General features: G+C 43.5%; 1 protein-coding gene across 5 annotated transcripts in view; it reads left to right on the top strand.

Annotated features, from left to right (window-relative positions):
- Positions 1-595: 595 nt before the first annotated feature.
- PLPPR1 (phospholipid phosphatase related 1) overlaps positions 596-23,410 on the top strand; it is a 193,747-nt gene continuing 170,932 nt past the window's right edge. For all 5 annotated transcript variants that reach the window (XM_081103584.1, XM_081103586.1, XM_081103583.1 and 2 more), the window contains exon 1: positions 596-944. The gene's annotated coding sequence lies outside the window, so the exon portion shown is untranslated. The remainder of the gene's footprint in view (positions 945-23,410) is intronic.

The following is a 23,410-nucleotide window of genomic DNA, read 5'->3' on the forward strand; positions in this document are numbered from 1 at the left end:
TCTCCGGAAGAGGGTTTTTGTGTGACCCTCCCCGCCCTTGTCCCATCAAACCTGTCTGGGGACCCGAGTGGACAGGTGTCTTCTGCGCTTCACAGAGTGGAAGTTGGGAGGGAGAGAACGAAGCACAGATCAGATAACTCCTTTTAGTTCAGGTGAGACCTGCCTGCGGTTCCTGCTGGACCTCTGGGGAGACGCTCCTTGGTCCCCCGCAGCGCAGAGGCTGGAGAGCAGTGCACAGAAACCGCGCAGCCAGCACTAAAGATACAGGGAGAAGAGAGCTCAGCTCACCAGGACTCGGGGCTAAAGCGGTCCCCTAGGATGGATCGGGGAACCCGCCCCGGCTTCCCGCACCGCGGGCGCTGGGAGTCCCCGCGCAGAGCGCACCTTTGCTGTGGGGTTTCCCAGTTGCCTCCCGGGAACCCCGTGGAGCCCCTGCGGCTCGGGTGGCGCCGTCATTCTCGCCTCGACCCGCATCGCCCGCCTCCCTCCGCCTGAGCTCCGAAGTGAGCGCTCAGTGTCCCTCTCTGAGCATGCGCGGCCCGGCGCTCTCACCGCCTCTCCCGCCCCCTCCGCCCCCTCCCCGCCAGCCTTTTGCTCCTTCCTTTCATTAAACAAACACGAGATCCTGAAACCTGGACCCCGCGCGAGCGGCGGCGCTAGGAGGGGGCGGAGGCGGAGGCAGAGCGCGCGATGGGCGCCGAGGGGGATCTGTGATCCCGCGCACCCCCGCCCCGCGCGCGCGCACACACTCGTACACACATACACACACTCGCACAAACACACACTCGTGCACGCCCGCGCCGCACGCCCGCCGGCTCGCTCTCCCACGCAGGGGAATGCAGCAGAGCCCGGGGAGCGTGTCTCCGGCCGCCGCCTGAATGCGCCTCGCGCGCGGAAGCGGGACGGCCCAGTAGGGCGTGCGGGAGGACGCGCCGCCACCAGAGGTGAGTAGGGCGCCCGCAGCCGCGGGCAGTTCCCAGACGCCGGGCAGGGGCCAGGTACCCGGCCGGACGCGCCGGCGCAGGTGGCCCACATCCGGCTCGTGGGTTTCCAGGTGCAGATGAACGCGGCGCGGGGGCTGTGCGAGGCGAGGGGGAGATCGCAGGGAGGCTCGCCTCCCGCGAGGTGTCAGATGGACCCGGCAGAAAGCTGCACCGTCCCAGCTCGTAAACTTTCCTCCCCTGTCATTTGGGAAACGTGGAGACAAAGGGGGCGTGGAGGCTCCCTCGGTCCCATTCCACCCTCGCGGCTGCATTCGGGCTGCGACGGAGCCGGTGTGCGAGCGGGGGCGCCCTGCAGGTAGCAGATGCCAAGTATCTCCCGCCTGGGCGGGGGCTGGGATTCGCCCCCAGATCTGTAAGCCTGGGCGTTGATTTTCCCTCAGGCGTGGGCACCTGTCATCCTTGCCTTCTCCCAACCCCCGCACCCTAGACGTATTGGGGGCTAGGGTGGGATTGTCACCTGGAGGATTGGAGGGGCAGCCTTTGGCTTTCTCGTTCAGTGCCCGTGCCAGAGGCGCCGGGGTGAGGCTCGGGTCAGTGCGGGATGAATGATGAGTTACTGAAAGGCTTGCCATAATCACCTCTAGAAACGCTGGGCGCCGGGATCTCCTCCCCCGGGAAGGTGCTGTCCTTACGCACACCCAGGCGGCAGCACTGGGCGCTGGGCTGGGCTGGGCTGGGCTGCTGTGGCAGCAGCGGCAGCAGGGGGAAGCTGGGCTTTATTTTGCCCTGGGGTTTTGTGACACACGTAGAATATGTGGAGGATTGTGGGGTTTTTTTCTTTGTGGGGATATCATTTTCCCTTTTAGCTTCTTTCGTGGGAAAGATTCTCTGCAGCCTGATATGTAGCTGGCGGACAGGCACCGTTCTGATATTTTTCGGTCCCAGGGAAGAGGTCCCCAGAAAAGGATTCCCTAAAATGCCAGGTCCATTGTGGCGGGGTCTCAGAGTGCTCCTGGGAATTGCTTCAAATCGAAAGGCTCCTTGAAACCGCAGGGACTGGGTTAGCGTGTGAGGAGTCCAGGACTGGGACAAAGGCAAGTAGAAGGGGGGCAGTCTATGGTCATTTAGGAGAGGAGTGACTAGAGGCCCATTAAGGCAGGAAAAGGTCGAGCGTGAGGCAAGGTATTCAGCAGCCTTAACGGAGTGGATCCCTTCTACTTCGGCTGTGGTTAGTGGCTTTTATTCATCAGTGGGACTCTAATTTGGAGATTTCTGGAATGTCACATCTGGAGTATCCAAGACTTGGTTATTCCTGGGCTAACCTTCAGCACAATTACAAATCCGTTCTTCAAGTCTAGAAAGTGCCATGTGTGAGAGTTTCTATCTTGATGCTCTATTTAGACGTGGACGGTGGGAGGGGCAGACCGGTATGTTTTGGGTTCTGTACTTCAGGAGCTTTGGGTTTATAGAAGTGTGGGGAACCTGGAAGCCACGCTGATGCTGACAGAGGAAAACACCAGAAGCTGGATCCAGGACTTGTGGCTGTGGGTTGTCAGAAGGTATTCTCTTCCATTAAGATGACAGGTGGAGGACATCTCTCTGCTGTTCTGGGGACCGTTTTTAATTTTTAACATTTTGTAACTTTTTTGAAGTGGGAGAAAACGTGATATGCATGAGGTTAATTGAGAAAGCTCACATATGAAAGGGAGCTTGATTCAGAAGTTAACATACTGAAAAGTGAAGAAGTTTTTGAAAAGGAATAAAAAGAAATTGGAAAAGTGATGCATATTATTAAAAACAGCTTTGCTTTTATGATATTTAAAAAGCTTTCAGTAAGATAACCTGAACGTTTTTTTATTTTTAAAACAACTAGTGAAGTAAAGACCTTTCCAGAAATAGTCCCAAGTTGAAATTGGCATAGCAGGGGTTTAAATATAATTGTCAGGATATGTCCTTTTTATTTCATGGTGAACATTGTCATCATTTTCTTTGCCAAATGTGGCAAGAAAAGATTAAAATTATTTTTTTGATTTTTACTCAAGCTGCATTTTCTCCCTTTATGATCTATTTCCTTTTCCTACATCTGCAAGTTCAATTCATTTGATTATATTAGACTGTATTTACAAGTATTCATTGACCACCTATCCCATACTTAGCACTGGAGTTCATGTCAAAATGTATAACATAGTCCTGGCCCTCAAAGAGTTTATGATCTAGTTGTGAATACAAGATTAACACACATGAAATAATTAAAGGGTAGGATAGCTCTGTACTTGACTGTAAGCCCTTAACATACATGCTATTCACTCCATCCTTACTCCTGGGTTTTCCCACATTTAGACAACATACCTCAGCACTTACTATGTGCTGGATGCTGGAGAGAAAAACACACAAAAGGAAGTAAAAAAAAAAAATAGCTCCAGCTTTCAAGGAAGAGGAAGCATAACATAGTATTTAGCTAATCGTGATGCAGTCTGATTAATTGGTATAATTGTAGGGCAGATCAAGTGCCAATAGCACAGACATGTAAGTGATTTTTTTTTTTCTTCCTCTGTGGGATTGGAGCAGGTGATCTCTGAGATATTTTTTTAAAAAAATGAGTAGTCTTTTACCAGATAGGGAAGGATAGAAAGGACATTCCAGGCGGAGGAAATTTGTGAGATTGCCCAATGAATTAGGGTAACTATAAGCCATGTGGGTAGAGCACATGGCACTGGAGTGTGGATACAGAGATGAACAGCAACTGGGGGACACACAACTAATGTCATGGAGTTAGTGTTTGGATACAAATATGCCCAGGTTGCTCTTGTAAGCACAAAGGGATTAGACATCATCTACAGGAGGGAAAGAAGGTCAAAAGGTTTCTTAGGGAGGTCGAGGTGAGCTGAGCCTTAAAGGACAAGGAGTAGAGAAGGACTTTCTAGGCAGGAAAAACTATGTAAGAGTTGGAAGTAGCTCTGTGGGCTGCAGTGAGAGATGTGGATTTTTAGCTACATGGCATAGCAAACCATCAGGCCAGAGAGAGAGTCAGAGATCAAGTATGAATGGAAATATCCCAAGCAAAAGAGCTTCAGTTTTATCCAAAAGGCTAGGAGAGAGTTCAAAAGTTGGGAAAGTTTGGGATGATAAGATTTGCATTATGGAAAGAAAGCTGTGACTACTGTGTGGAGGATGGATTGGAGGTGGTGAGACTGGAGGCAAGGAGCTTATTGTGGAAATATAGGTGTGAAGTGATGAGGATGGAGGCAGTGGGGGTGGAGCAAAAGAGCTATGACGGGGAGACAAGTGAGAAAAGAGAATCCTGCTAATCTAAGAAGGGCCTCCTTCTGTGTGCTCCTATCCTACCCCCTACTTCCTCAGCGTTCACTTGTGTAGCTCACTTCCCTGTATTTTGCTCACAGCTGCACCTCCAGCATTCATCACAGGGTAGAAATTCAATAAATATTTGTTGAATGAATGATTAAATCAGTGAGTGAGGAAGTCCAGTCATGAAGTGATGATTCCTGTGTAAGAATACTAGGTGACCCGGTTAATAATGCGGATTTTTTTCAATAGATGGAGTTACACAGATGTTGATATGTATGCGATTTGATATGTGTGCTATTTTGTTGTATTGACAACAAGCTTCAAAACTTTACATGTCAAATTTTCTGAAGGTGTTAATATCATAGATATTTTTACACTTAAAAATGTCGAATTTCGTGCCAAAAAAAAGAGCATTTGTGGGAAGTTTTAACTCATTACTTTATTTTGAAGAAAAGTGTTGCTGAAAGTTATTGTATACTTCCGGAAGCTTATGGTGAACATGCTCCATCTCAAGATACTTGTGAACGCTGGTTCAAATGCTTTGAAAGTGATGATTTCGATGTGAAAGACAAAAAATTTCCAGGTCAACCGAAAAACTTTGAAGACCAAAAATTACAAGCATTATTGGATGAAGATGCGTGTCAAATTCAAAAATAACTTGCAGGAAGATTAAACGTTGCTCAGCAAACAGTTTTTGATTGTTTACAAGCAATGGGAAAGATTTTTAAAGGCAGGAAAATGGGTGCCACATCAACTGAACAAAAGACAAGTGGAAAACTGAAAAGTCATCAGTAAAATGTTGCTTCAACAGCACGAAAGAAAGTCTTTTTTGCATCGAATTGTGACTGGCGATGAAAAGTGGGTTTATTTTGAGAATCCCCAACGCACAAAATCCGCATTATTAACCGGTTAAAAATTAATCCGCATTATTAACCGGGTCACCTAGTATTCTTACGCAGGAATTACCTAGTAGTAGACTTCCGTTTGTCCAAGGTGATCAACCTTTGGGAAGTCAGTGACAAAATGATCCAAGGAGACTACCTCCATAAGGAACTGTCCTGTGAAGTGCCAATAAGAAAGCAGCATTGTGACATCACATTTTTATATTTAAAAAATTATATTGTCAGTCCAACTTTGTGCAATTCTTCATTCGTAGTAGGCTGTTAGTAAATGTGAGTCCCTTTCTCTTTCCTGCTGATTTGTTAGGATTTTCTGATTCCATGTACTTTGCTCTAACTTTTAAGATAATCTTGGGCTAGGGAGTTTGTAAGCTCCATGGTCTCATATTAAAGAGCTCATAGCATCTTGGTATCCTGGGATGAGGGCCTGACCACCCACATTCCAGTCATAATCATGCAGCCCTAGGGATTGAATCCCTTACTAACCAAACCCACATATACTGAGTCACAATCTTAAAAATCCTTAAAATCCCAATAAGCGACGTTAGAATGGACAAAAACATGAGACTTTGTTTTCAGGTTGACTACAGGGGGTGAAAGAGGAGTTGTCAAAGGTAGCACTTGGGTTTGACCTTTGGTAGCTGGATGAATGGTGGACAAAGAATGGGGGAGGGAGGTGAGCTCAGAGGAGTGAAAGGCTTAGTGCTGTTTTGTAGAAATTGATTTTGGGGTGACACTGGAACATCTGGAAGGCACATAGCATAGATCCCAGTGTGTAGTGATTTCATGGTAAATGCCAACTATTATTTTCTTTAAGGGAGAGGATGGAGAGAGCAGGAAACCATGAAGCCAAAGACTAAGTCTTAGCATTTTGCAAAATTTAGGAACTAGGAGAAAAACAACTATCATAGAATACTTAGACAAGAAGGGAAAGAATTGGTGTGAAAACAAAAGCCTAAGAGAATCATGAGATGTGGTGGTCAGACCTCACTGAACGCATTCGACGTGTGGGTCAGGCCTTGTGTGAGGGCCCACGTGTGGAACCTTGTCTAATCCCCATGCCACCTGAGGTTCCCTTCTCCCCTTGACAGCTGAGATGCCTGAGACAGAGATTCCATTAGCTGGTCCACAGTTACCAAGCTAGTAAGTGGCAGAATGAGGTCTCAACGCCCATTTTAATAATCTTACAAACTATGTCCTCTCATCAGAGGCATAAATTACCAGGATGATTTTAAGTGCAGAGATGTTGAAAGGACAGAAAGCAGAGAACTGAAAAAAGACAATGACAAGTTCACTGGTGACTATTAAGAAAGCAATTTTAGTCCAGCAGCAATGCTGCTCAGAAGCTGTATTTCAGGGAGTTCAGTGGGGAATGGGAGCTGAGGAAATCCAGGTGAGGTGTTCCTATCAGTCATTTATGATGTCTGCTGAAGGAAAGAGTTAATGGGGCCAAAGGGAGAAGGTTCAGTGAGCCTCGACTGCAGTGATTATCAGGGGGTAACAGATGGAAAGAGCTGGTGTCTATGGAGAAGCGAGAGCATGAGAGAAGACACAGGGGAAGAGGGATACCTCTTTCCAAGAATATGGAAAGAGGGATTTGAAGACCGATAGGGGGAATGCTCTTCTCCCCCAAAACTAAATTACTGAGCTGCTTACTGATGCCCAGAGAATTCAGATCCTTGAGTGCTCTGGGAACTGAAGCAGTGTCTGCGTGCTGTGCTTTAAGGGTGTCCCTGGGGCACGCAGGATGATAAACTTAGTTTGTGTAGCACAGTGACCAAGAACACAGACTCTGGAGTTAGGCTGTGTATTAATTTTGATTGTGCCACTTATCAACTGCGTGACTTTGAGCACACGATTTACTTCTCTGTGCTTCAGACTACTCCTGCTCTTATGATGGAGATAACCATCTTAACCCATTGCCTACAGTTGTGAGGACTAGATGAGTTAATATGTGTGAAGCTTGGCAGAGAGTGCGTGCTCAATAAATAGTAGGTATTATGTGTGACAGCAGTGAGGTGAAAAACACCAAGCTTTGACTTTATGCTCCAGACTCTAGAGATTGTGTGTTTCCTCATTGGTTTAAAAATATTTTGGTTGGTTATAAATATCTGGCTGTAATCCTATCTTCCTAAGTGCAGGAATTAAACCAACAGACATGAATATGACAGGAGCAGACCAGGTCTACCATCATACGTCTAGGTGGAGGAGACGCATGCTGCGTGTGTCTACCCAAAACAACAACAAACGTTTGCTTGCTTTGAGGCTGGTCCTCACATTATTCAGGCTCCTGGGCATCACACAACAGCTACTTAGCAAATTGTTTTTAGGGAAGTGACTACGTGTATTAATTACAGCGCTTCTTTGCTACCGAGGGATGTAAACTCTAAATAGCTCATGTTTGACGTTTACAGCATTTGGGGGGAATTAAAGACCTCCCTTCTTCATGGAAATGTTTGTGGTGTTTTGGAAAATAGAAGCCCAGTGGTATGGAAGCCCTGTTATCCAGCCAGTTGACAAAAGGGCAGTGACTGGAACCGAGGTCTGACCAGTGCTCTTTGCATTACATTCTGCCAAATACTCTTTTTTATTGTTCTGCAATCAAAGACTGATTTTTTTTTTTTGTTTCATTGATCCTATTTGTGCTTCAGCCATACTAAACTCATAGTTTTCCAACGGAGGTATTTGTTTTTGCCTTCAGGTCTTTGGCCATGCTGTTCTCTCTCTCTGGAATTCCATCCTTCCTAAGCTTAACTCCACTAGTCCTTTTGGTCAAAGACATTTTTCAGGGAAAAGTGTCCTGACCTTTTAGCATTGGGGTTGGCTTCCTTTTTCGTGTGTGTTTCTGTAGTCCTCCACTTTGTATTTTTAGCACCTAACAAAGTGCTTTTCACATAATAATTGCTCAGCAAACACTTTGGATTGAATGACTGCCTAAGCAAATGACTTATTCTTTTGAGTCATTCCTAATGCCCCTATAATGCGACTTTATGTTATAGAAAATCAGCATTTTCAAGTTCAAAGCTTTACTGGAAGTTTTAGTATCAGACTTCCAAGTGAAACCAGATGGGTAGACTGAGAACTAGAGAGGCTGGGTGATTTGCCCAGGGCCATGTAGCTAAATAGGGTGAGAACTGGGGCCAGAACCCCAGTTCCTGATTTCAAGTGCAGGGCCACCCAGGGCCAGGATCAGGGTGAGCTGAGGGAGGCAGTGTCCTAAAAGTCAGGGTTGGTTCTTCTCTTTATTTAAAATGTTGATGTTTTGTTCACCTTGGGTATTTTTGCATTAATTTTGATTTTTTTTAAACATTGTGTTAGACATATTGTTTATATTGATTACTGAGTTTTTGACATCCCTTTAAATTTTGTGCCTGGATGCAAATGCCTGACTCTCTTCACACTGGTCCCAGCTCTGCTCTTTCCAACACTGGTGTAAGAATGCAGTTACACTGTGTATGGCAGGGGCCCTAATTGAAAGTAACAAAGGAAACACCATTCGACACGGTGGTGTGAGCTGTTAATAAACAGTTTCATGACCTGGCTGACCTGCTAATTAGTACACATATTCACAGTATAAAAGGCCAAGAGGAAAAAAATAAAAGTTGAATAAAAGCGTTATCTATTACCTGTCTATCTATTCATACATCTCAGGGCTAATGGACATTGTAGAGATTGTCTTCATTTGTAAGTATATGTATGCTGTTTATACATATACTATATTTTTTTAGTTTTTTAAGATCCAAGATGGAAAAAGAAGGAAATTATTCTACCCATCAGCTTGGCTAGTCTTGACTTATGGCACTACTGGCCTGTTTTGAAGATTTGAGGTCAGAAGTTAAAAACAAGCAAGCAAGCGATCAAACAAACAAACAAAAGCTTGGTGTTTCTGCCCTAAAATAAGAAAGCAAGAAAAATAGCATTGATGGAAAGAAGAAAGAGATATAAATGGAGGACATTTTAAGGAGGAATCTATCGACTAAGTAGCATCCAAGGTACAACTGTCAAGTATACATATATTATTTCCTTAATTTCTTTGGCATGCTTTAATGGGCATGAGTGTCTCCATTCTCCAGCTGAGCAAACCAGACCTTGGAAAGGTGCGTTAGCTTACCCAAGCTCTCAAACTAGAGCTTGAGTCAAACCCAGGTCTGGGTGTAAAACCTTTACTCATCCCACTTAATCCTTCTGCTTCTCAGATCACCCCATTACCTTCCGCTCTCACCACATCCTTAGGTGCAGGGCTTCGGGGGCGTGTCTGGGTTCGATGGATGGGAAGTAGCAGTTAGCTCCTCTCCAGCCATTATTTTCTCTCCCTACGCTACATTTATCTTTTCCCACTCATCAATAACAGCAGAAAGCAGAAATGCATACACGTAGGAAATAAATACCCCTTTGTGCGAATGTCATAAATTTTGATGCGACACGAATGCACAGATTTTACATTGCCTCCATTATGCTAGAAGGGCCTTTTTCTTTAGGCATTATGGCATTGAGTGTGCTAGAAATGCTCCCAGACACAGACTGAAGAAAAGGTGATCATAATTACTGGAGCATATCTGTCACGATGAGGGGGTAATGTGTTTGCACGGTTGACGGTCAAGGGCTTCTAGGGTGCTCTTTCTATTGATGTTCCTGATGAATAGCATGGAGCAGTGACCCCCAGTCTCCCAACATTTAAAATTCAATAATATCCATAATCAAGTGAAATCAGATATAATTAACAGGAAATAAAATCTGGTTGAGAGTAATGCTGTTCAGTTCACAGCTCTACAAGCTGAGAATGCTTTCTCATTATTCCCATTTCCAGGCCTGGATAGCTGTTGCTTCCATGTAAACCCCCACACTCAAATGCTATAATAATCAGCCCGCAGCCTTTTCTCTTGAGGGTCACAGGAACTGAAAAAAAAAGAAAAGAAAAAAAAGTAAGACCTTTTCATTCACATTTGTATTAACTGGAAAAAACATTGTCTCTCTGTGTGTGTTTTTTCTCAGTGTAAAAGCAAAACAGTATCTCTAGGTTTGAGGAAATCCTTGGGGTTTAGTTTTTACCATGGGCTGACATATAACATGTGGCACAAACAATTCCTGGCCTGGCTAGTTTGGAACAATTAGAGTAATTTTGCAATAAAAAAATGAATTAATCCCATTATATATGCACTACAATGTTGTACAAATGCAGATGTAATGAAGCACATGGTGTAAAAGTCAAGATCAGTCATATTGCTGCTGTAACTTCTTTCCCAGAAAACGACTCTCAATTGTTTTGTGTACGTTCCTTCAACATTTTTGATCCATTAACAGTTATATATCTTATTATATTTTCTTTTTTTTAAGGTGGGAATATACTTTACATATTATTTTACTGTGTACTTTTAGTTACAATTTTAAATGAAAGCAATTTCTTCAGATTAGTAAGCATTTGGTAAATATTAGGATGAATGCTACTTTCCATCCTAAAATAGAGCTCAGCTGACATACCCTAGGGTCTTTGGCCATCTGTCCTCCTGTATATTTTGTAGATACCATCAATGAACAATTTTCTGAGCTCCTCCTAGGAGCCACCTACCATACCCTGTGCTTTTCAGGAGGTCACATTCTAGCAAGAGATAGAGTAATGAGAGGATTTAATTTGAACACAATGAATAGCAACAGCTGTAAATTCTTCTTGATTCACAGAATTGCTGCAAGGGATAATCTATTCCAATTGTCTTATTTTTCCAGATGAGAATTGAGGTCCATTGGGGTTAAGCGACTTGTCCAGGGTCCCACAGCTGGTGATTGGAGAGGCTGAGATGACAGGCTGGTTTTCAGCCTGTTATTAAGTTAGTGGTGATTCCATTATACCTGCCTGCGAAACAACCCTCACATCTGGAAGAGGGAACTAGGGAATTCACTTTCCAACACTAGTTTAAGCAATGAATCCCTAGCAGATTGAAACTTACACCTTTTTTTTTTTAAGAGAGCGAGAGAGAAACATTGATGTGTTGTTTCCCTAAATGCATTCATTAGATGCTTCTTGTATGTGCCCTGACGAGAGATCGAACCTGCTACCTGGACATCTCGGGAAGACACTCTAACTAACTGAGCTTCCCAGCCAAGGCAAAACTTACGGTTTATGTAAACATTTTCACCTACAAATTGCTCCAGAGATTGCCTCCCTATCCTCATACCCCTCTGTGCCCATGTAAGCTCTGCCCAAGCTCCATCTTCCCCTCCTCCCTGGCTTGATAGTCTCCAAATTTAATAACTTTGAAGTTAGCAACAATCTGACCATAATGTTGAGAAGAGATGGTGCTGACATTGCCTAGGGAGGGTGTTCTGTAAACCTACTTACAGAGATTATTTTTCAGTTTGCTTCTTGCCATCTTGAACCTGAAGGAATGATTTCCACAATAAATGTGTTTTACCTGCCAACTTTAACCAAGGCATGAACCCTTCCGGACTTTAACTGATGACTTTTCTCCCTGATGGAAGCATAAGTAAAGCCCTGATTCTTAAATTCTCTAATTGTCTTTTCCTGCTGTGGAGGCAGGATCCTGTGGTGGGTGACAGCGTGGGCTGTGGAGTCAGATGGAGCTGAGTTCCAGTCCCAGCTCTGCCATTCACTGGCACTTCGATGTCAGGCCAATCCCTTGGTCTTTCTAAGTCTGAGATCTAAGTGTAGGTGGAGATAATAAAAGTACCCCTCCCCACAACCGAGATTTTGTAAGGAATAAATAACTTATTTGCCTTAATACAGAGTCGAGAATATAAGGACTAAGGAAATTGAAGCAATTATTATTCATTACTTATGATATACACATGACATATAGCTGATATAGCTCTTAGAACCACTTGGATGTCAAGCTTTCAAGTACTGGATTTATAAAAAAAAATAGAGATTCAAGTTAATAAAAAATAAAATGAAATACTGGGTTATTTTCCCTTTCTTCCATAACATTTTAATCTCCTCTTCTTTTTGGAAATTAATGTTTAAACCTGAAATTATGTCTCATTATCCTGGAAACCTCTCAAAATTTGTGGGTCTTTGTCAGAATATCACCTACAGTTGCTGCTGACCCATGCATGAACCATGGAATCCAGAAGCATAGCAAGAAGTGGGTAATGGCGGGATTTGATTATACATCGAAGCTTTGCTTTAAAGAATAAATCTCAGCCCTCTTTCTCTGCATAATTGTACTTTCATGGAAATGCTTTGGAACGGATGAAAATGTATGCCTTTCTCAAACATTAAGTCAATGTTATTAATTCCAATTGGTTAAGTGCATGCTTTAAGTCTCATTTTCCTTGGTTGTACTGGTAGGTTCCCTAGATTCCACTCATTTGCATAGAATCTTCTTCCTCTTGTTCTTCCAGCAACATGTACAGACCACCCAAAGGATGCTTTCTGTCAGGAGTTTTTCTGGCCTACCACATCCATTAGTAGCAAAGAGAAATATCTACACACCAACAGTTTTACTCAATTTTTTCTCCCAGGTATGAGATCCCCACTTCCCTCCTAACCCCCGCCCAAAAAATAATAGTAAGTTACTTTTAAGATAGATTTAGCTTTTAAGTAAACCTGCTTCAGAGCATCTAGAACTATAGGAAGAAACTTGAGCTCTCTTCTTTTTTCTCAAAAGTAATTCTGAATTATTTCTTAACTAAGAGGCCGGTGCACAAAAATTTGTGCACTGGGGGGCAGGGGGGAAATCCCTCAGCCCGGCCTATGCCCTCTTGCAGTCTGGGACTCCTTGGAGGATGTCCACCTGCTGGCTTAGGCCCTCTCCCTGGGGGATCGGCCAAAGCTGGCAGTCAGACATCCCTCTGGCAGCCTGGCAGCCCTCGGGGGATTTCCACTTACCAGCAGGGAGCAGACCCAAGCTGCAGTCGGACATCCTTAGTGCTGCTGAGGAGGCAGGAGAGGCTCCCACCACCACCGCTGTGCTGGCAGCCATCAGCCTGGCTTGTGGCTGAGTAGAGCTCCCCCTGTGGGAGTGCACTGACCACCAGGGGACAGCTCCTGCATTGAGCACCTGCCCCCTGGTTGTCAATGTGTGTCATAGTTACCAGTCATTCCCAGTCGTTCTGCTGTTATGATCAATTTGCATATTACCCTTTTATTATATAAGACTAGAGGCCTGGTGCACAAAATTTGTGCAGGGGGTGGTCCCCTCGGTCGAGCCTGCACCCTCTCCAATCCAGGACCCCTTGGGGGATGTCAGACATCCCTCTCACAATCCTGGACTGCTGGCTCCTATTCGTTCACCTGCCTGCCTGCCTGATCACCCCTTACTGTTCCCCCTCCCCCCCATGGCCTGGTCACCCCCAACTGCCCCCCTCTGCCAGCCTGGTCACCCCTAACTGCCTCCTCCTGCCGGCCTGGTCATTCCCAACTGCCCCCCTGCCAGCCTAATCACCCCAACTCTCCCCCTACTGGCCAGGTTGCCCCCAACTGCACCCCCCCACACACTGGCCTGATTGCCCCCAACTGCCCCCCTTGCTGGCCCGGTCACCCCCAACTGCCCCCCCCCCCCCCCGCCAGCCTGGTCACCCCACACAGCCTGCTCTTCAGTTGTTTGGTCATTACTCACTAAGCCCCCTGCCGACATGGTTACCCCATGCAGCCTGCTTGTTCAGTCGTTTGGTCATCCCTCACTAACCCCCCTGCCAGCCTGGTCACTCCATGCAGCCTGCTTATTCAGTTGTTTTATCGTCCCTCACTAACCCCCTGCCGGCCTGGTCGCCCCGTGCAGCCTGCTTGTTCAGTGGTTTGGTCATTTCTCACTAACCCCCCTGCCGGCCTGGTTGTAGGCAGCCATCTTGTGAGGGCATGAGGGTTAATTTGCATATTACCTCTTTATTATATAGGATTTGGGTTTAATGACTATAACTTAAGTGATTATGCTTTTGAACAAAAGGATGTTTTATCAAATTATAATTACCTGGGAAAATTACAATTACCTGGGCAATCTGTATATATAAAAGCCAAGTGACCGGAATGATGGAACGACCTGACAGCCGGTCGCTATGACATGCACTGTGGCAGCCCCCCCAACCTCCTGACTCCCTACCCTCTGGCCAGCCTGGCCCCCAATCAGCCCCCACCACCCCGATTGGGGGTGGGGCCAGCTGGCCAACCTCCTGTGTCCCCTCCCCACTGCCGGCCTGGCCCTGATCGGCCCCCATCGGGGCAGGTCGGCCGGTCCCTACCCGTGCATGAATTCGTGCACTAGGCTTCTAGTATTTTATAAATGAAGGTTATTTAAATATTGTTAAAATGTGAATGAAAAAGAATGATTGTTCTGTTGTTATAGAAGATGAAACACAGAATTGACTGTAATAATTGTTCTGTACGGGCTTTACTCAGGGTAGTTTCTCCTCTGACAGTTTTCCAGCCTTCTACCCCCTTTCTCCAGAGTCCCTTTCTTCACATTTATTTTTCTTGCTGATTGTAGACAGCCACTGCTGCTAATCCTTAGTGCATGACTCCCAACCCTCCTCCAGGTAACTTTGCAGCCCATACCCATCCCCAGCACTTGAAAGAGAACATAAAGATCATTTGGAAGTGGGGGGATGTAGTAGAAAGGATGAGACTTCAATGAAAAGGTGTGAGTTTGAGCCTTGACTACATTACTTATGCACTGCGTGACCTGAGAGTTTCCTTAATCTCTCTAGATTTAAGTGCTTCATTTGTAAAATGTGGACCAGAGTAATTCATAAAGAATCATTCTAAAATTCTGCAAAAATGCTCATTTATTAACACATTATTATTAATTCAGCATCATTGTTCTATAGAAAATGTAATTCATAAAGAATCATTCTAAAATTCTGCAAAAGTGCTCATTTATTAATACACCATTACTAATTCAGCAGCATCATTGTTCTATAGAAAATGAAGGGAGATGAAGTAACTATTCCAGGAATGCAAGGCTCAAGTTTTTACTGTTCATTTCACAATTGAAATTCAAAGCATGTCGGATGAATCAGATGGAAATGCCTGTGTTGGTTGCAGATATAAATCACCCTGGGATCAGATGCGTTTCTCTTTGATGTGACTGGGAAGTGTTCTCTGGTAAACAGAGTGCATGCTCAGCATTCATACAGGAATCACTTTACCTAATTTGCCCAAAATTACTTACCTAAAGCTATTGAGTTTTATGGTTACTGTGTTCCTGTTTTAATATGAAGTGTGTCTGAGATTACCCAGAGGAGCTGAGAAGGCTCTCAGCCTTGATTTTAAAACTGTAGGTGGGTGGAGAGTGGGGCTGCTTGCAAAGGAAAATGAAGAGGTCAGAGGGAGGAGGGGTCTGAACTGGTCCAGAAAGAACCACTTAATACGAACCTAAAATAGAAGGATAGGGCCTGCCATATAGGGCTGGGTGGGTTTGAAAGCATCAAATTCAATAAAGAAATAAAGGTCCCACGCCCTTTACCTCTGTAGAGTTGGAGAAACCAAAACCATTTGGATGAAAATCACCAGAAAAATTCAAGTGGATGAATAGGCAAAACCTGGAGAGGCTGATTGAGGTCTTCATGGCAGGCAACAGTTGAAACTGGACACATTGCTTTTCTTTGATTATTAGACATATTTGAGTATGCAGCAAATATTTATTGAATGGGTAAATGAATGGAAGAGTAAGTGAATGAGTAAGTGAGCTAAAGGAGTCATGAATGAATGGAATTACCCTGAGCTTCTGAGAGTTGAAAGCTAGATGCCGAATGGAGCAACTTAATTGGGCAAAGGGTAGGGGAGAGTGAGGCAAAAATATGCTGGGTTAGAGATTTCGAATGATTGCTCTTAACAAATGCATTTTCGCTAGATGGTGTCAGTTGAGAGGCTTGCCCCAGAGCTGTGTAGGCAATAAGCTATTATGCCACCTAATGCTTAAGGAGTTTGTGATAGCCTGGTTGGTGTGGCTCAGTGGTTGAGCACCAACCTATGAAGGAGGAGGTCACAGTTTGATTCCTGGTGAGGGCACATGCCCAGGTTGTGGGCTCCATCTTCAGTGGGGGCATGCAGGAGGCAGCTGACCGATGATTCTCTCTCATCGATGTTTCTATCTCTCTTTCTCCCTCTCCTTCCTTTCTGAAATCAGTAAAAATATACTTATAAAAAAATAGTTTGTGATGTCCTTGTCCTGCCCCAGAGATATACATAGTATAGAATGAGATGAGTGTGTAGGTAATTATCAGTTCTTCTTTGTTGGCTTTCACCTGGGCAAGATATTTAACGTTTCTGACTTTCAAGCTCCTCATCGAAAAGTGGGTCAGTAACATCTACCTCATATGATTATTGTAAGGAATGTCTAAGCTGTTTCTAAATCTCCTTCTTAATAAATGTCAGTTGCCTTCTCTTTTATTTACTCTTATATCGGCAACACCATTTAGATACAGACATGTTGAAAATGAACAAAGGATCGTAACTTCTTCCAACGTTCAGAACTGTGTATTACCTAACCAACACTGGCTTACTCCTACAATATCCGACATGCGCATGTGCATTCTTAAGCATGTTTGTGTTTATAAATGCACTAGATTGAGGGCCTGCTAAACACAAATTTCACCTGATCAGTAGCTCCATATGAACTTCACCCAAGATAGCTTCTCCTTTGACATTTTTCCATTCTTCTGTCCTTTTTCTATGAGCTACCTTTCTTTTGCATATCTTTTTATCTACTCTCTTGACCATTTTAGACAGCCCTTGCTGCTGACCCCTAAGGCGTCCCTCCCTCTCCCTCAGACAACTTTGAAGTCCCTATCTCCTCCCCGATCAATAGGAGAACTACCAAATCCCATGTTTTTCTTTTCCATCATCTGCCCCCATTTGCCATCTCTCTTATGCTAATCAGAGCCAATGAAACCCCCATTTTCTCTCTTAACTTTTTCTGAACACTTAGTTCCTTTAGTTTATTCTTGCTGTTACTGTTCTTACAAATCTTATAATTTATTGTAATGCATTTATCTTGGTTATGTGTCTTTTTTAGCATGTAGTCTTTAAATTGGAGCTTATTGAAACCCAATCTTGTGTAGTCATACTGTCCTGTCTAGATAACTCACCTTTCCTTCCCCAGAAGAATCATTTATCGTTTTTGAGTCATATTTTCACTCTCAAGTTTCCCTCCCCCCACTCTACATACATACACCTAGTCCTTTTAAACATTTCTAGAGTTTTAGATTAAGGGATATTGCTCCTTTCTTCTCTGCAGTTCTTGAAATATTTGTCATTGGCTATCATGAACTCTCATGTTCCTATTTTAAGGATGTTTCCCTCACTCCACAAAGCTGTTCATCAGAATAAGTTACAGAGTCGTCCACCTAATGACTTCATCTGCTCCTTGAGAAATGAAATCACAGAGTGAATTTAAGTGTGTTTCTGAGCACTGGGTAAATCCAGTTCTCATTTAGCCAGTGTATCTTCCATCCCCGCTCTGCCTCACCCTGCTGTCCATGCTATGGTTTAGGTCAGGAGCACACCATTTATTTTCTTCATTAGCCCAAGCAGTGTCCCTTATGCTCTTACAAAGTTATCATTTTACTATCTCTCTCCTTTTACTTTTTTTAGCCCCATTTTAGGTTGTAGCCAGCACTCCCAAGTCTGAACCATGTGATTTCCTCATCATTTGATGCTCAGTATTTGTGCTTTAAAAAAATATGTCTTGTATGCATGCATATAAGCATAACCAATGGACACAAGACACTGGGGGGTAGGGGAGGCCGGGGGAATATCAAGGGGGAAAAAAAGGAGACATATGTAATACTCTTTGTAATACTTTAAGCAATAAAACAAAATATTAAAAAAATAAAATAAAATATTTAAAAAAATATGTGTTTGAATGATTATTGGCGAGGATGTGGACAAAAGGAAACCCTCATGCACTGTTGGTGTAAATGCAGATTGATGGTGTCACTATGAAAAACAGTTTGGAGGTTTCTCAAAAAATAAAAAATGGAACTGTTTTATGATCCAGCAATTCTACTTCTGAGTATATATTTGAAGAAACCCAAAACACTGATTCTAAAGAATATATGCACCCCTATGTTTATTGCAGTGCTATTTACAATAGCCAAGATACGGAAGCAACCCAAATACCCATCAGTACACAATAAAGAAGTAGTGATACATATGTATAATGGAATATTACTTGGCCATAAAAGTGAATGAAATAAGTCAATCAGAGAAAGACAAATACCATATGATTTCACTTATATGTGGAATCTAAAGGACAAAATAAATGGGCAAACAAAATAGATACAGACTCACAGATACAGAGAACAGACTTATGATTGCCGGAGAGTAAGGGTCGCTGGGTGACAAAGGTGAAGGGATTAGGAAGTATAGATTGGTAGTTACAAAATAGTCATGAGGATATAAAGTGCAGCGTAGGGAATATAGTCAATAATATTGTAATAAATATGTATGGTGCCAGGTGGGTACTGGAAATATCGGGGGGGGGGGAACACTTTGTAAAGTGATAATCATATACACTTTGTAAAGTATATGATTATCCAACCACTATGCTATACACCCAAAACTAATACAAGATAATGAATGTAAAAAATAAATAAAATCAACTTAATTTTCTTTAAAAATATGTTTATAATGGTCATGCTATAGATTAAAAAAATAAATTCTGTCTCTAAATACATCTGTGACTAGTTTTCCTTGAATGCCTTCCTATCTTTGAGCAACCCTTCCATTTCTTTTCTTCTTGCCCCTGTTGATTAGTCCTGTGTTTCTTTTTCTAAGACTGCTGGTTTGGCTAACGTTACTAAGATATTTAGGAACTGAATTTTTATTGTGGAGGGAGGTGTTTTAGCTTAGACAAATCTTATGATTTCCTCAAATTGTACCATATTGGTAGGTGGGCACCCAGCCTATTTCATAAAAGAAACTCAATTAGTATTTGTAGATTGACTGAATGACTGAATCTCCTGCTCCTTCATTCCATTTGCCATATTCAGAAGCCACTTGGCCCAATTTCATTCTTTGTGTCTTGAGAACTGTGTCAGGAGAAATGTGCCAGAGAAACAAGTCCATAAATAGATCATTGCTCAGAGGGAGAAATGCCAAATGGCCTTGTTCTGGATCCAAGAAAACATCGGGGCTCCTGAAAAGCAAAATGAAAAATGACAACTGAGTTTACCATTTTATTGGGAAGACAAAACACATAGCCATAAGACAGACTGCATGATCCTGAGCTAGTGAGTGTTCAGATACACCAGGCCTGCCCTGAGCTAATTGAAAACCACAGGGGTCCTAGGGCCCTTCCTGTAAACTTCTTAGTGAGTCATATATCCGATAAAGTATCAGAGAAGAACACAACGCTTTGGGTTGCGAGACTGTCCTGGTAAAACGGTCATAATGAGATAGTGAATAAACCAGATATCCCTTTTTAGGAAAAGGTTTATTTTTTTAAGGTAAACTGTGAAGATTGATGCGATGTTGTTTCACGGCAGGGAGATTCTTAGAAGTATTGATTTTATAATAGGAAATATGCATATATCCTAATGCATTTGCATTACATGCTCATACTTCAATAGCCACAAATCCTCAGAGGCCAGCAGAGATTTTGATTCAGTCATTGTCTAAAGAGTGGCCATTCATTAGAACATGGATGATGAAGCCTTGAAAGACAGGAGTACACATGGCATACAATGGGTTAATAAACGTGCTATCAAAGAGCACTACAAAATGATGAGAAGTAGACAATAATAAAACAAGCAAAGGTACAAATAAGAAACTCATAAAAGGTAAAATGCAAATAGGCAAGAATCATACAAAGGGAAGTTCAACTTCACTAATAGGTAGAAAAAAGCAAAAAAGAAAAGATACCATTTTATAGCCATTAGATTGGTTAAAAATATTTTTTTAATAATTTGTATTGTCTAAAGTTTTACATATGTCTCCTTTTTCCCCACTTGACGCGCCCCCCCCCCCCCCCGCAGCCATTCCCACCCCGGGAAAGCCCCCACCGTCCCAGTGTCTATGTCCATTGGTTATGCTAATATGCATGCATACAAGTCCTTTGGTTGCTCTCTAACCACCCTCGCCCCTGCCATTTGTCTCTGGATCTATTCTTGTTCATCAAATTATGTTGATCATTACATCCCACATATGAGTGAGATCATGTGATATTTATCTTTTTCCAACTGGCTTATGTCGCTTAGCAAAATGACCTCCAGTTCCATCCATGCTGTTGCAAATGGTAAAAAGTTCCTTTTTTTTTTTTATAGCGGTGTAGTATTCCATTGTGTAGATGTACCACTGTTTTTTGTTTTTTTTTTAATATTTTTTTATTGATTAAGATATTACATATGTGTACCCTCTACCCCCCCCCCCCGCTCATCCCCTCACCCCCCCCCCCCCCCGTTGTCCGTGTCCATTGGTTAGGTCTATATGCTTGCATATAAGTCCTTTGGTTGATCCTTCCCCCTTGCCTCCACCCTCCCCTACCTTCCCTCCAAGGCCCGACAGTCCAATCACAGCCTCTCCGTCTCTGGATCAGTCCTTGTTCATCAGTTTATGTTGTTCATTATATTCCACAAATAAGTGAGATCTTGTGGTATTTATCCGCTCTCCAGTTCCATCGATGCTGTGGCAAATGGTAAGAGTTCCTTTTTCTTCTTCCTCTTCTTAAAGACTACCTTTCAGCATTCATATAATGCTGGTTTGGTGGTGATGAACTCCTTTAGCTTTTTCTTATCCGTGAAGCTCTTTATCTGACCTTCCATTCTGAATGATAGCTTTGCTGGATAAAGTAATCTTGGTTGCAGGTTCTTGCTATTCATCTCTTTGAATATTTCTTGCCACTCTCTTCTGGCCTGCATGGTTTCTGTTGAGAAATCAGCTGACAGTCGGATGGGTACTCCCTTGTAGGTAACTGACTGTCTTTCTCTTGCTGCTTTTAAGATTCTCTCTTTATCTTTTGCTCTTGGCATTTTAATTATGATGTGTCTTGGTGTGGTCCTTTTTGGATTCCTTTTGTTTGGGGTTCTCTGTGCTTCCTGGACTTGTAAGTCCATTTCTTTCACCAGGTGGGGGAAGTTTTCTGTCATTATTTCTTCAAAAAGGTTTTCAATATCTTGCCCTCTCTCTCCTTCTGGTACCCCTATAATTCTGATGTTGGTACGCTTGAAGTTGTCCCAGAGGTTCCTTACACTATCTTCATATTTTTTGAATCTCTTTTCTTTTTTCTTTTTCGGTTGGGTATTTTTTGTTTCTTTGTATTTCAAATCTTTGACTTGATTCTTGGGATCCTCTTGTCTGCTGTTGGATCTCTGTAAATTATTCTTTATTTCAGTCAGTGTATGCTTAATTTCTAGTTGGTCCTTTTTCATGTCCTCCATGGTCTCACTATACTCCTTGAGGGATTCATTAAATTTATCGGCGGTTTCCATAAAATTCTTGACAAACCTTATAAACGTGGCCTTGAACTCTATATCCAGTCGTCTGCCCTCCTCCGTTTCTGCCAATTGTGACCTGTTTCTTTGTCTCCGCATTTTGGCTGCTTCCCTGTGTTGATAGAGTGGCCCTGCGCGCCAGGTGTCCTGTAGGGCCCAGTGGCTCAGCCTCCCCAGTTACCTGGGGTGGACACTCTTGGTGCACTCTTGGTGCCTTGGTTGTTGTAGGATCACTGGGAGGAATTGACCTCCAGGCCAATTGGCTGTGGGAAGCAGCTGTGTCTGAAGTGGGAGAATGGTCCCCCTCTGACCACTGGGTACAGTGGCTCCTGGATCTAAGGAGGTGCTAATTCAGCCCCTGCCTGAGGCCACACTGCCGGAGCCGCCACGAAGAGGCTCAGCTGTGAAGCAATGCAAGCCGCTGCGGGGCCTTGGGCCTTCTCTTGGAAGTTCCAGGTCTGCTTGGCTGGGCTGTAGTTAGGTACACTCACATGCAAAAGCCTCTGCTGCAGCCTGGGTGGGGCGGGGTCTCAGGGAGTCAAAAGGGCGTAGAAAGAAGCTATGGCTGATTCTCCGCGCCCGGAGTCGCTCGTCTCAGTGTCCCGGTAACGGCTGCAAGCACCTCTGAGGGAAATCCACCCTCAAGTTCGCCCGCTGCCCCCTGACAGAGCAGCCTCTCCCCGTATGAGTCCTGGGTCCCCAGAGACTTCCCAGAACCGGAGTTCAGAGCAGTCGGGAGCTTGTGATTCAAAAAGACAGCCGCGTCCTCAGGTGCCACCCCCTTTCCACGCGCGCACGCGTGCGCGCGCGCGAGCCGCCGCCATACCTCTGCACTCAGCCTCCGCAGCTCCTCTGGCTCTCAGCGTGCTTTTCTTTTCTTCTAGTTGTAGAAATTACACTCAGCCAGCCTTCCTGTTGTTCTGGACGATGTTTGCTCCGTCCTTTGGGATATTTCTCAATTGTTGTGGGAGGCGACTATTTCCCGGTGTTTATCTATGCCGCCATCTTAGTTTTTTTTTGTACCACTGTTTTTTTATCCACTCATCTGCTGATGGGCCCTTAGGCTGTTTCCAAATCTTAGCTATTGTAAATGGTGCTGCTATGAACATAGGGGTGCATATATCCTTTCTGATTGGTGTTTCTGGTTTAAAATATTTTTAATGTTTTTATTCAATGGTGGCAAATGTGTGTGTGGGTACTTTGTACTGCTATTGATTATATGAGTTATTACAAGAGTTTCAGAACTTAATTGGAAAATATTTTCAAAACTGAAAATGTATATCCCCTTTCACTTCATAATCTGAATTTGGGGAAGATATCCTAAGGAAGTGAGGGCCTGAATTTATACACACACACAATAATAGAGCTTTTAGTAGCTAAATTATGGGGAAAACATCTGAATACTTATCAATAGGGCATTGAATAACTTATAGAATACAAAATAAAACGAAATATTGCACCACTTTGAAAAATGAGGCTTTATGTTTATTCAGAGGGACGTCCATTACCGCTTGGCAAGTAGGAAAAGAAAATTAATAATAGTAACTAAAATATATATTACTTACCATGTTCCAGGATCTATTCTAAGCTGCATATATTACTTCATTCAAATGTCAAACTACCAATTACAGTTGAGAAAATAAAGCAGAGAGAGGCTGAATGACCTTGAAGTCCACACAAGGCTTAGTGGTAGAGCTGGGATTTAAACCTTCCTGGGTAGCTCCAAAGCTGGCCCTCGTAATGACCATGGTGCACGTTCCCTCAGGCGATGGTTAATGAAAAATCCCATTTTTGTATAAAAACACAAAAATAACCACATGTATATATACACATGTACGTATCTATGCATATGTGCTTATGTTAAAAATGATGCTTCTA

This window comes from Myotis nattereri, assembly GCF_964212035.1.
Source record: "Myotis nattereri genome assembly, chromosome: 12".
NCBI classification, from domain to species: domain Eukaryota; kingdom Metazoa; phylum Chordata; class Mammalia; order Chiroptera; family Vespertilionidae; genus Myotis; species Myotis nattereri.